Source organism: Pseudopipra pipra, chromosome 8 (assembly GCF_036250125.1).
Source record: "Pseudopipra pipra isolate bDixPip1 chromosome 8, bDixPip1.hap1, whole genome shotgun sequence".
NCBI lineage: Eukaryota > Metazoa > Chordata > Aves > Passeriformes > Pipridae > Pseudopipra > Pseudopipra pipra.
The window spans coordinates 21,951,601-21,966,879 of NC_087556.1; positions in this window are offsets into that span (position 1 = coordinate 21,951,601).

Consider the following 15,279-nt stretch of genomic DNA (forward strand, 5'->3'; position numbering starts at 1 on the left):
CACCACAAAAACCTCTTGGTAAGTGTGTAAAGAAAAACATCTTCATGTAAACTCTTTACTGGTGATACAATTTTTCTCTCAAAGGCCATTTCTCTAGTTTTGTATTGTTTCCTCAGAGATAAAAAGGTGGTTTGAGTCACTCTGTAATAAAAGTAGAGAGTTATCATGTCAGAACTAAGAATTTTACTTCTGTTTATTACAGTTCTCAGTGAAAAACATTTTCATATAGGGACAGATAATAGTTTAACAATCTCTGTATTTTCTCTCTTTATTACTTAATACAGCTCTTACAATTTTTCTTATTCTGAAAATAACATTCTGAAGAATGTTACTCGAAATGCTTACATTGTCACTCTAGAGCTCTGACTTAGAGATTTAAATCGGATGGCAGTAATAAAAAGGAAGCACAGGTAATTAAGAATCCATTCCCTGTGCCTCTTGGGCTGGATAGGGTTTTCTTATTTTTAAACTCTTTTGATGTGAACATAAATTTTCTACTAGGAATGTATCAGCCAAATTTGCAATATGAAAAAATAGGACAAGGGCGACTAGAATGCAATAAAACCTGAGCTGAAGGCCCTCTTCTGCTAAATATTTGTTGATATAAAATGGCACGGTTACAAATGAAAATTATGATTGTCCTGGTAAAACAATGCACAGGACTAAACATGCTATTCCAGGGATTTATCTAGGTATTCTACATGCCTGAACGAATTTTATGATCATTAGGCTATTAGGGACACACTCGAATATACATTTTCAAAACACTATATTTCACCTTATTGGAGAGTACTACAGTGCTGTAGGACAGGTTGAGTATATTATGCCTATCCTTGGCTGAAACTCTGCAGTGATATAAAGGCAAGCTGGATGGGAAGTAACAACTGCCCACACAAAATGTTGGGCATTTTAAAATGCCTTTTGGAAAATCAGCAGCACTGGAAGCAGCACGTTTGTTGATTTGACAGGGACTGTCAGCCTAGAAAAATGCTGTGCAGCTGTCATGAGAAGATTGAAGATACCTTTTCTATACTCTGCCACGATACAAATCTACAACTCAAGACAAGTGACACAGATGGAACACTGTAAACTGCAGAGGGGGGCATTGCTGCCTTAAGTGAAGAAAGATTAAAGGCTCATAAACAACATATGCTATAGTTACACACACATACACATCGTACAGAGCTTGCAAACTACAGTCTAAAACAAAACCAAGCAGAACCTACAGCTTCACACAAAAGTGACCGTGTTGAAGGTGTGCTAAACCAGAGGCAACAGTTACAATATGAGCTATCTATAATTTAGTATTTGTCATATTAATAAACTGAAGTTTGTTTACACCATGCACGAGGTATCTTCTGTGAGCTAGCACCATATACTGCTCTTAATATTTTCACCTTACAGACAATGGGATTTGTATCCTCAGATTCAAAATTAGCTTCATCTATTATGTGTTTGCCAGACAACAGTGTTTATGTGATTGAAGTCCTTTGTCAGGTGTACATAAGACAAAATTAATAAAACAGATATACAGATTCTCTGGGAAAAATGGCTAGTGGATCACATACTTAGGGCCTGCCTATGCACAGTGAGCACACTAGAACAATGTTTAAGTTAACTGTCTTTCATACTTTCAAAAAATACTTTCTCATGTTTTAGTTTCCTTTAATTGGAGAGTGTGTGTGTGTAATCTTCCTCCACATTGTTTAATATTAAACTTGGAATTTTAAAATTCAAATTTATCTGAGAAGTTAAACATATGTTGGTTTCAGTGTCCTAAAAAAAAAATTACCATTTAAAGGTTACTACATTTTTAGCAATATTAGAAAGCTGTTCACTTTCTATTTAGTTCTTTCATGCCTTACATTGCACCCTCCCACCTTTCCCTAGAAAATATATTTTCATAGCAAATACCCTTTATGCCAGCTGATTTCAATGTTATATGGGTAGAGTTCACAATATTCATCCCTTGCATTAAAAATACAAAGATTAGATATGGGCATAGCCAAGTCTTACACTTCCACATAAGTGGGAAAAATGGCATACGAAATAAAACTATGGTCACTTAAAATTAGTGCCTGCTGAATCATACTGAGCTGTGTGCTAGAGGATAGAGAGAGATCAGGGCTGCTTCAGCCATCCAAATGTCTTCTTGCAACATTTTATGAGAGCTTGGAAAGAGTGATTTCCCCCTTCCATCAAATAGACATCCAGACTTCAATCTGAGAAAAATCTTTTTTCTACTTGGTAGGGTACTTGTGTGAAAATGAATGATTATGTGCCTTTTTACCCCTCAGATTACCCATGGGACAGACTTTTGCCAGATTGCAGTAAGTATTCCCTTGGTAACAGCAAACTAACTTTATAAGCCCCGTTTAATTTCTTTTACTAGTTTTTGGTCCTCCCTTACTTTTGTCCAAAGCACTAGTTGTCACAGATGGTAACTATTTTAGATAAATAAAGCTACTCAAATGACTATGAATAAAATCTACTAATCCAGCTTTCTGTACCTATTAGATTCAATGAGCCAGAAAACAAACCGGGAGCTTGTTTTCTATCTTGTTAGAATCCTTTGTCCTTGACTCTTTTTTATCAAATAACTATTGAGTACGGTTATATATGCTTGTATGACTCCCTATCCTGATCATCTATTTATTATGATCAAAGGGAACAGGATTATGTTACCTCACTTTGATACTAAAACCCAGGATGTTTATTTCACATAAATGCAACTTTGCTGCCAGTCACCCACTATGTTTGATTGTCTCTAAAAATTCTTCTCTCTGTGTTTGTTTTTTAGGTTTGGTTTATTTATTTATTTGCTTATGAATTCTGGCTTTTCTCTTTCATGGAATAAATAGTTTTGATCTTAAACTGAGCTTTCATGATCCAAGAACAGTAAAAGCAGAAACAGACTATGGCTTACAAAAATAACTATATTTTGTCTGTGATGTGTTAGTATGTCAGGGAATCAGATTACAAACTTGTAAGCAATTAAGAAAAAATAGCTAATCCTACCACAAACATGACTGAAGATATTTTGAGAGGGATAGGAAAAAAAATCACCTTCCATTTTAAAAAAGAAGTACTTACTTGGTATTTAACAGAAGTATTTGGATTCATGTGTTCCACTAATGTAAAGTGACAGTGATGACAGTCCGCTACAGCAACTGCAGTAAAACTACTCTAATTTGTGTTAAGCATTTAGCATGAAATTTATATACCTAGAGAATCCTACTTCAATCTTAGGTGGCTGATAAAGCAGATTAAATAGCTGCACTTTTGGAAACATAAATACTCTTATCTCTTAAGACACAAACTAAACATTAGATAGTAATGCTAATATGTTTCTCTCTTAATTTGATTTTTCTGTGGAAATTCTAGTCAGTGAGTTAGTCAATGACAAGCACTAAAACTGCAAGAAACGCAGGGAGGAAAATTCCTTTATTTGCATCGCTGGCCTCATTCTGTCAACATATCACCCAGATTGCTGGATACACACAGAGATGCATTCTGGCAATGCTAGGAAGGGACCTGCATTTCTTACTGTCTATTCCAAATTATTAGTAATAGGATGATGCTTCTGGCACATCTAAAATAAATTAATATTGGATTAATTCACTTCAAAAAGGTGTCAAGAAAACACATTGCAGAATCATTAATCACAAACTTTAGACTAATATGTTTAAAAAAAGAATACCACAGTAATTATATTTACATGTATGATTGCCTAAAGGTGAGCCAAATGACAGAACATATTCTAACACTTTCCAACATGCCTTCAGTGCTGATTAAGCCACCAGTTCATTAAATAAATACAGTATTTTCAATGCTAACAATAACATAAAGAAATTATTTAAAACAGTTTTGTTTTACTTCAGAAAATGTTTTATCTGAATTAACCAAAAGAATTTTTTATTGCTGTTGATTTGAAGGTGTGCTCAGTGACTGGTTTTTGCTGTTCACTGATTATCATTGAGATATCTTCGAATATCAAGGAATGATTGTGCAGCAGTATTTTTTAAGTGGTAATAGGCTAGGCAAGAACTGCCAAACTTTATATGATTATCTTAGCGTAGTACTGGTTGAAACATTTTGTAAGACTGTATGTAACCAATTTATACACAGTATAATACCATGCCATAAGCAAAAACAATAGAAGAGTCTGAAGAAACATTTTAACATTTGCAATACCTTATTGATAGGAAGTTCAAAATAAACAAAACAAATGGGAGGCTGATTCTGTGCCTTTAACCAGAAAAAATCCCACCTCTTACAGACACAACACTTGAGCCGAAGTTGCAGGTGTGAACCACTGATTTGAATGTGCTTGTATTCTGATATTTTATTCACACTAGCTGTGTCTTCAGTAGAACCTCAAGTGCAGTTATAATCTTCCCAAGTTAAGTAAACTGGTCAGAGTTTCACTGAATGTGAGGATGAATTTGGATTTACTCATGTTTTACTTGTGACAGGCAGATGAAATACAGATAAAGTAATAAAGATACCTTTAGCAAAGGAGTCTTATCATATTTAGTAGCTTGACTTTTGTGCATTTTACAAGTGAAGAGCTTAAAAATCTTATGTAATATGATTTAAAATAAGTAATCATAATAGCCTCTCAAAGATTATTAAACATACTGGGAAGTAAGTTGAAAGACTCAAATTAATAACTTCTCATATCCAATGTCCAAGGCAAAGAGTGATGACTTTAATAAGATCAGGAAATTTTTGCAGTCTTTCTTCCTTAGTCTGCTACTTTAAATCATAACTACTAACTGGTAAATAATTACAACTAAAAGTATTGTTGTGCAAAGCTTAGGTGGAAATCATATTTTTAAATATACTGAATTTATGACACATTTGAGCTCTGGAGGGAAAAAATGCCACACACCCAGTACTCCAGAGGAAAAGGTACTGTATACTCTCAGCTTATTCCGTTTCAGAAAGCCCTCAGGCCTGAAATCTCCCCCTCCTAACCATCAAGACTGAAATGGAATACAAGGCATCAGAAGCTCAAAAATGCACTTGGGATGCAATCCTCTTGGGACTTTAAATATTAACGTGAAAAATCTTAAACCCTGGGTTACCAGGCAGCTGAGACAGATAGCAAAACATAGCGAGGAGTCACACTGCCTTCTGCTAATCTCTCCTTGCAACAATAACACACAATTACACAGTGAACCAGCTGCAGGCAACAGATCATTTATGCAAGTTGCCCAATGTACGGCATGAATTTCATTAATGTGTCTGCCATTCCACTGAGATATGCATCGTGATTATCACCAGGGCATTTAAACAGAGCTTGATCTCATTTTCATCGCAATGAAGTTACCGGTGGCTTCAGGTCCTTGAGTTGCAGCCTCTGGTCAATAACAGCACTTAGATTGCACAACCTGCTGGCCCTCAGGAATGGTACCTCATCAGGATTCAAAACCTCGTGGGAAACAATACTTTCTTCAGACCTTCTGCCCAAACCAACCATGATAAGTTAAATGTTCAGGGATTCTATCTTAGCTATTCTCGCCTTTTTATCACGTACTTCAGTCATATAAATGGAAAACAATAGCAAGTCTTGTTTAGTTGCAACTGGACATAGGTTATGCTAATGGTAACTCAGGCCATCTTGCTCTCAAACTCTCAATAAGTCAGACTGTGCTTTCCACATAACTACAGGTACCAAACTAGACCCTTGTGAGACACAATGCCAGGCAAAAACAGGGAAGAAAATAACTCACTTCAGAACTATGCTGGCACCATCCCAGGCCGCTCAGAAAAATAAACCAATCCCAAAGACACGCAAGGCTGAAAGAAAAAGGTTTCTTTATACTCTTCGATTTGATATAAGCCTCCATTTTAAGCCTTTAGCGTGTTCTAGTGTCATATATCCATGCTTTTCTCTCTCTACAACAAGAAAACATAGGCATACTATTTAATTTAAAAAAAAAGAAAAAGAGTAAGGCAAGATTCTTACACTAATATATTCCCAGATTTTCAATAGTTGAAACATTTGAGAAAAAAGAGCAATTACCTTGACACTTGAACTTCAAACATGGGAGCTGGTAAAGTTGGAGACAGATTCATCACTTCCTCTTTCTAGCTTATCAGCTGGAGAACTACCTGGATCTGCACTGTCAGAAGAGCTGATGCAAAAAGGTGGAAAGGAACAGTTATAAATCACAGGAGCCAGCATCTTCTCATCAGATCCTCATTTGATTTTTTGTTTATGGCATTACTCAAAGCCAAATTCCTCTGATAATTTAATCTGAATTTGGGTTATGGTGGGAATATACAACATTTAGATCAAACTCCGTGAACACACAAATTTATTTTCTTTTTTATCTGGGGAATATATTCTTTTATTGATAATAATCAGTGATATATATTCTTTTTTTTCTTGTAATGAGACATTATTCTTTAAAAATATTTGTGCAACGTTTTAAACAGAAACTCCACTTTTTGTATCCCTGCCCTATAGAGCTCTTTAAATTACGCACATTTCTTGTGGATTTTGCTATTGCTCAGTCATGAAGCTTTGCTAGATGTTTATGCAGTAAAGAAGTTAAATCAGATTAGGGCTGTATTAATGTTACAATAATGTCAGGCATTCTGCCTACAGGAATGAAGTATAAATTGCATAATTTAATAAATGTCTGATTTGATAGCCAGCATGTTTCCTTGATGAATAATACCTAGAAGTTCTGTCATGGATGGGAATGACATTGACCTTGCATCTATAAGCCCATCAACAAATGAAAGATCAATTATTTTAAAGAGCTGGGAAGCAACCATTTCATTATAAACTTTTAGTTTATCCTCAACCAAATACCTGTGCTTTGACACTTCGTAAAACATTAAAATGTGAAATTTCCTTCTAGTCTTTGGAAGCCAGCAGTGTTTGCTGGTAGATCCTAATCTTTCCTCCATTCAATTCACATCTATTTCAGTTTATTCTTACCTCAGTCACTGTGATCAAGTAACTGAAGAGAAACTAAATTGTTTGAAAGCTTTTTGTAAAGGGGAAGGAGCAGTTTTCTCTTCAAGGCTTCAGGCTTACTGGTCAGCTGTTAATTTACTGTGACTCCCTTCAGCAGTAGTTAAATTGGATGCATGTTTAACCAGGGAAAAAATTTGCAAAAAGCAAAGGCGAGTACTGAAACAATTTCTTTGCATGGTTATAGATTTTAAACAAAAAAGCCACATTCCTTTTGCAGACAATGCCTCTACTGCTATGAACCACCATTAGCATCCTTTATGTACATAATTCTGCACCAATAGTTACAATCACAAGGACTGTGTTATTCCTTAAGCAGCTCCCTGAACTGTGCAGACATTGCAGCCATTCTGTTCCTATACTTTTGCTGTGGGCAAAACATCCCTGGAGACAGGCAGCCTGTTCTCTGCAGTTTTGTATCAGTGGTTCTTGATCAGTCTTATCTACTGATATAACGTGACAAAGAAAAATGGAACAAAAAATAAAGTCTCCTCCAAATTTCTTAAATGGAAGGGATCCATATCTTTCAATAATGGTAGACTGGGAGGTGGAGAGTGCAATATCAGACTACTGGGAATGTCTGAGAAAGGAGAGAGAAAAAGTCATGCATTTATTTACTCCAAAAGCAGACATTCAACAAAACTTCTGTACTGAGAGAAATTTCAAACCCACAGTAGAAGTCAACATTAAAAACATTCCTGTCATGCATGGGGAATATAAAAAGATGCCTATATTTCATGTTGAAAATGTCAGAATTATGCAGATTTACTTAAATGCTGTGGGGTGATCAACTAATGCTAGATAGATATTAATTTTAAAAGAGAAAAGAAATAATAAGTTAAATAGCAAAGAAAAACTAATGTGTCATTTAATGAGAACATTAGATAGATAAAATTAAGTGGGGTATTTTTTCTCATTTATTTTATGTAAATATATTATTTGAATTTGTGCAATCTCATCCTCTAAATTTTTTTAGATATATCAAATGATTTTTTTCCTCTCAAAATTAATCTGTGTTGTTTGAATACTCACTGTAATATAAATAGAATACCGATGGCTTTAGAAATATTATTATATATTATTATTATTATGTATTATAAGAATTATCTCTCAAATAAATTTATTTTATAAAATGTTCTTTTAATGATAGAAAATTACAGTATAAACATTAACAATCAAATATGTGGAATCAGATGCTGAGACATTAAGAACATTTTTCAGAAAAAAATAAAGCCATGGTGGCTGATTTCAGATTTTAAGGATACATCTTAGCTGTATAAGTTCCACCCATTAATTGGAATGACTACCAGGTTGAGCTGACAATTACAATCACTTTTTCCTGCCACAGCAATAGTTTCTTTTTTTTTTTCTCTGCAGGTAGTTGCTTGTATTTCTTGAGGGAAAGCAAAACAAGCAAAAAAAATAGCATGACAGAATTTTCCTTGAAGAAGGTCTTCCTTGAAGAAGTCCTATCTAACTGTTTTGACTAAAACTAAGTTTTAATTACAAATATGTAATTTGTTCAAGTACTTTTTGCATCTGTCTGTGTATTCTCTCTACTCATCAGTGTCAAACAGGAATACAGGATTTTTTGGGAGGCTGAAAAGAGTCTGGCACTAAATATGGATTTTTTTTTTTTAGTGTATGCAAGTGTGCAGAATGTATTTCTAAATAAGTATTTTAGGAGAACTGCTAGTGATTGTAACCTCAGTAGATTTTTCAGATGTATCTATTTAAAATGCAAATGTGTGTATATGTGAATATAAAGGTCTATGTCTATAAAAAGCCTTTTTAAAACCTAAAATTCCTAATTATTTTTTCAAAAGATTCCTGGAGATTCTTTCACTCAGATAATCTTTCAAATTTTAATTTACTTTATTAAAATCTCAATAAATCATCATATTGTAAGCTTCTCTGTCTGGAATTCATTAGCATATCAGAAGATAATTTATCAGCCACATCTCATATATTGTTTCTCATACATCAATTTGTCGTTCCTCTGCTTTCATTCTCTTTTGTAACTAAGAAATCTTATTTCAAATTTCTATTCATCCAGCACATATACTTTTTGACTATTTAAAGTCATCTAAATGTTTAAATTAACTAAGTTTACATATGCCAACTTTTTAAACTTTTGTACTTGACAGATAAAAGATATTCTAAACTATTGAAGTATGGAAAAGGTTAAATTGAAGGTTCATCAATGCTGGCAATATCTTGCAATGACAGATTAATAACCGTCTACACACAGATAAGAACTATTTAGCTCTACCAGTATTAGTCGTGTTGATATAGCAAAACTTCTGTTTTCTGTGCAGTTTTGGGCAAGTCCCTTAAGCCTCCCTGAATCCCAGAGCTTTTTTGTAGAACATCAATCAGAAGAACAGAACAGTGCCCTAAGTAAACACTCTCCTTCCAGCACACATAAGGCACAGTGGAACAACTACAGGTTGCCCCCATCTTAGAAAATGCAGTGTCCCTATTTCATGGAAGTGTAGTGAAGACGAATCATTTGGGATTATGAGGCAATCAGGCACAGACAAGACCTAAAATATGTAAGTAACCACACGTCTGAACTAATATGATCCAAGCGATACTAAAAATGTTTTTGGTAGGTGGCCATCTGCTTCCTTAGAAACCAGGTTCTTATCTGCACTTTCATTCAGGTTGAAACACATAGTACATTAAATTACATCTACACCTATTCTCAGTTTTCCCTGATGGTGGCAGAGAAGAGCTATTGTGTAATAGCGATTCAGTCTTAAGACACCAGGTATTGTCTGTGGGAGCAGAGGTATATTTTATAAAATCCAGTTACACTATGCGGACTATCATTAGATAAGAACTCCATGTGGATTAGCAGCAACTGGACAGTCAGAGAGACTTTATGCCATTTAAACAAACTACTGTCTGAATTTTGAAAAACACAAAAAAGCCAACTTTTCTGCACCATGATTTTAGTAGGCAAAAAATAGTCCCATCTTAAAACTTGGTAATATAAACAGAGGACTGACTCCATACATATCTGATAAAATCCATCAACAAGGATAATAAAAGGTATATGATTTATTAATAGAACCTTGCAGGAGTGAATACAGAAGAATTTATGGAATGGAGACACCAGGTAAAAGCACAAGAGGCTGTAGATAATCTCTCAGCATTTTGCAATACTGCAACTCTGACAGACAGTTGTGAACAACTGTGAGCAATGACCAATATGAAATTCATCTCACCTAAATTTACATGCTTACATTGTAGCTATCTGCATGTAAGTATCATCTAAATTTGTTCAATAAGAAGTAATATGCAGCAGGGGAAGAAATATTCACTTCTAGAACACAGTTCATCTGACCTATTTTAGACAGCTATGCAAGAGAATACAAATTATGCCCTAAAGGTATCTGTTGTATCTGTTGCCATTCACTGAAATCCACATAAGAGTTAACGTTTGCAAATATTTATACTGAAACTGTTCAAGTTTGAGCAAATGAAAATTGTTTATCTATAAACCTGGACGAAAACAATCCTATTTCCCTCTGGCAACCAAAAACGTTTTTGTGACCATAAATAATTGTGGGAGTTCAAGTAGAGGTATTTTCTTTAATTCATATACTGCCTATTTTTTGTTTGCCATTGTGCTCAAGATTCAGTAAGTAGTGCTTGCAAAGTACTCAAATGAAAAAATTTCTACTAATTGCTGTTAAGGAACCCTTAAAAGGCAGTTACAATCAACTCCTGACTTGTCTCAATGACTTCCTGAAACAGCAAAAGCCAGTGAATGATTATACTCCAGGGAGAAAAAAATGCCTTTGTCCTTTAATTTCACTTTATCTCCTTAATTCATACTTCGTGATAGAGCTAAAAGGAAGACAGTAGTCATTTCTTACTAATCTTTTCACTTCAATCAAATCCTTATTATTCACCTTATTCAGACCGAATTATCCTTGTACTTTTCAATCACTCTTTGTTCCTATAGAAGTACTATTGTACCCTTAATCACTTTCTTAACACCTATCTGGACACTCCCAGTCCCAGCTTTATATTCCTTAGGCAGCTGCCAGAGGAAGGCACTGGGATCTCAAACATGTAGAGAAACAGTTCCTTACTTAGGATTTCTGAGATTGCCAGTGAGCCTGTGCACACACTTGTTCATTCCTTCGACTTGAAAAACAAGATATTCTTGTATCAGTTTGTAGACTGTAAATAATCTTCTAGATTACACAATAAGATGTAGGATTTGTGAAAGTTTCAAATGACAACACAAACTTGTAATCTCTTGTAAACATAACATAGTCATGAAAACAAAGTGACAATCTGTCAAAACAAATATTTTACAACTCCAGGGGAGTACTGTGGGAAAATACTGGGAACTGTATGACAGAAAATGCAGACCTAACAGTCACAGAACTGAGCACACGTATAAAGAACAGAATGAGTTAAGAGGAAAGAACAAGTAATAGGAAATTAAACAAACAATAGAAAATTAGTTGATCTAGGGAATCTGCCTAGGTGGAAGAAGAAAGACAATTTAAGAGATCAGGGATATTTTATTCCAGCAAAAGTATCAGAGAACATTAATTCCCACAAAGTTCATATGAAATTTTGTTCTCAATCCTATAAAGTTTACCTGAAGTTTATCTATTCTGCCCTCTCCCCTCCCCAACAAAGAAGTGCACAGCAATCAGCTGAGACCTTTTACTCCTTTATAGCAAGTTGCATGCCAAGGGGAGAGCATTAAAGAGCAGCTTTTCCTGGACAAAAGTGTAACTGTCTTTATAAAGTTTGTTGTTCAGAAAAAAAGAGAGGAGGCATAACACAGCTGAATGATCTTGGAATTAAAACCATCACTCGAAGTCTTGAAAGATTCCCTACATTTTTCATATAGCATTGATAGAATATTTGGGCCAAAATAACCTAACTGGTGCTATCTACCTGACTACAAAGGATAAGTCACATTTTCTTGAAAAATCTACAGCCATCTAAAGGCAAGGAAAAAAGAGGGGTTTAATCATTTTGTCATAATGCTTCTTAAACAGATTTTACATGACTGTGGGAAAAATAAATGAACCAGTTAACCAAAACAATCATTCCAAAACAATCAAAGGTTTTTAAATGGTTTTAAAATCTGGCAACAGATTTTGTTGCACCAGGATGATATCAAGTGGCTACTCAAGCCAATTACTCCACACTTGCTGGAAACAGTCATTATGGCATCTCCTTAATAAGCTATTTCTACTGTCTAAACATAATCATATCACCAACAACTGTATCTATTTTAAATCTAAATTTTGCATGTCTTAATTTCAAATTTCCGTGCTGTCCTCAAGGCTTTCGAAAGAAACAATAAACCTAGAAACCTTCCAACTCATTAAATAAATTACTTTTTCATATAATACCTTTGAATACAGGGAATCATAGATACACATTTCTTTGTATTTCACAGGTTTATTAAACTTTGTAATACTTAGACTTAACTAATCCGTCTTTAACTAGAGGGAAAAAATTATTCTAATACCTTGAAAGATCTTGATATGTAAAACAGATTATTAATAATTGAAAGAAATCTCACATTTTAATCCAGTGAGATCATTCACCAAACCACGTCTGCAGCAACATGAGAGGGTCCTCATCAATGGAGGTTTTCAAATTGCAGTGGGACAGGTTGCAAATAATCTCACCCAGGCTCGCTTTCCCATGGAAGGCTGGACCAGATGATCTTTCAAGATCCCTTCCTACACAAGCTATTCTATGATTCCATATTCTAGACAAATAACACCTGCAGCTTCTATAAGCCTGTATTAAGGCAATAAAAATATGATAACCAGTTTAGAGCTAATTAATGAATAAGCATTGCAAGGACCTTTTGACCTTATTAATAATATCATTCACTACAGTTTGTATTTCTCAAAATTTTATCAAAGAAATGTCCATCTTCAAACATGGCAGTAAGGATTGTAATCCAAAACTGAATTTGCAGACATATATTTACAAATATTTTAAGACAACCTCTTTCCAACATAAGGGATGTGATCTTACAAGTTTACACGTTTTATTCCTAGATGTTGCACAGAATTTAAGAAAGTCTTTAAAGAAAAAAGAATTAATTTACAAATAACAAAAGTAATTAAGCCCTCCTATGAAATTGTATCCTATACTTCCCCTATCAAGCTTTACTGACCTCAGGAATCTCACCCTTACTCCAAAGAACCAGGTGTATTCTGCCTACTTTTCACTTAGTGGGACATTATTTTGAATAAATCTTCTGCATCTAAGTATTACAGATCTCACAGGAATTTAAGTGTGTTTCAAATTTGCTTGAAAATAACTCTAATTTCAAAAGAGTTATTCTAATTTCATCAATGACCAGATGGAAAGCAGCAAAGAGAGAGAGCAATGACAAGTAAGCCCTGTCTCCTCAGGGAGATAGTAAAAACAACACACACACACCAAAAGAACCCCCTAACCACCAGAAAACAAAAGTATCTCAAAGTGCCCACTATTGCCCTGAAGAGATACTAATTTTTAAGATATCCACTTCCACTCATTTCTCCTGCTTTCTCAATGTCCTATCTTAATTTATTGTAGGCTAAAAGTGTTCCACATTCCTTTTATTCTTTCCTTTTCACCAAGTCTAAATGCACTTTAATATTACTCACTCTGAAGGTGTCTTGCAAAATATACCTTCAGGAGTTTTGCCCAAACCTTGTCTTGGCAGCGGTTTCTGTTCTGCTTGCATGTCAACTGACGTTTTCATTCGAATACTCAAGCGACACTAAGCTGCCGAGTTCTGCCAGGAGCTCCTCTAAGTTATGTTGTCATGTCTTTATTTAACATCTCTGATTGACTCTTGGAAGGATGTTTTTATCTACTATGAAGGCCACAGTAAGCAGATCTGTACTAACCCCTGGAAAAGCAGGCCTTAGAGAAGCTACTCCTCTAGAAAAACTAGGCTGCCCTTCAGAGTAGGATATCCACCCAAATGCCCTCAGGGACTTTTCTAACAAGACAGACACCTTGTCTTGTCTGCGCTTTGGAGTTTCAGAGCTGGACTTGATGAGGAATGACAGCTCTTAGTCATGGCAGATTCTGGAACTAATAAACTTCTTTTAGATGATAGACAGAAAACCCGCTGTATTCAATCTGTGATTTTGTGGTACTGGGTATAATACACTTTTTCAAAAGTACTTGACCTCTAAATATCTGCACCTTTTTTTGCTCCAATCATTTGTTCAGATTGAAAGTAGTTTTTGAACAATATAAACACAAGGATTGCCTTATCAGGATTAACATAACTGGTGTTACAGTACTAGCAAATTAGTAATCACGAGAAGCAACAAAAATTCTTGATTCTGTTTTCACTGAAAGTCACAGCAATGAGTTTTAACAGGAACACACTTGTGGTCCTAACATTTTTAATACTTTAGCTTTGAATCTTTAAAGTATCTCCTTTTAGTAACACCCAACAAGTTCAATCATCTGTAAAGTTCAGGCCATTTTCCATTTGAAGACTTTAAAGTATTGCTAGCAGCTTAGCCTTACAAGTAACTGGGCAAGTATTCAGCTGGAGTGGCTCTGATGGCTTTTTCTAGTGGTACTGCCTTTTTATGTCCACCTCTGGTAGCTCTACCAATTAATTTTCTTTTCTCACTGCATGATCAAAAGGATGTTCACTCACGACTTCTTTGGTTGTCTTTGTTGAGAATATTTGTGGCCTTTCATTTTCAGGACAAATTGGAAATTAACTGTAAGCTTTGCAACTGTATTTGATTGTCATGATGCACAGATAAGAAATTATGCTCCTATTTCAGTCATAGACTGAAATAAAGAATACAGAATTAAGCACTAACCAATTAACAACATTGAGTCACTGACTGTAGATCACTGTCAGAGAATGGAAACATGAGGCACTCAGATCTAAGGCACTTTATACATATTGTTCCAAATGGTATTTGATAAACAGCTATAAACATTAAATAGTCACACCACGAAACCTAAAAAATAAACAGGACATCTTATCTCTTAATAAAAGACAGATATAATCACAATCACAGACTGGTTTGGGTTGGAAGGGACCTAAAGATCATCTACTTCCAACTCCCCTGTCATAGGCAGGGACACCTTTACTGGACCAGGTTGCTCAGTGCCCCATCCAACCTGGTCTTGAACACTTCCAGAGATGGGATATCTGCAAGTTCTCTGGGAAACCTGTTACAGTGTCTCACAAACCTCACAGTAAAGAATTTCTTCCCAATAACTAATCTAATCTCTCCTCTTCCAGTTTAAAG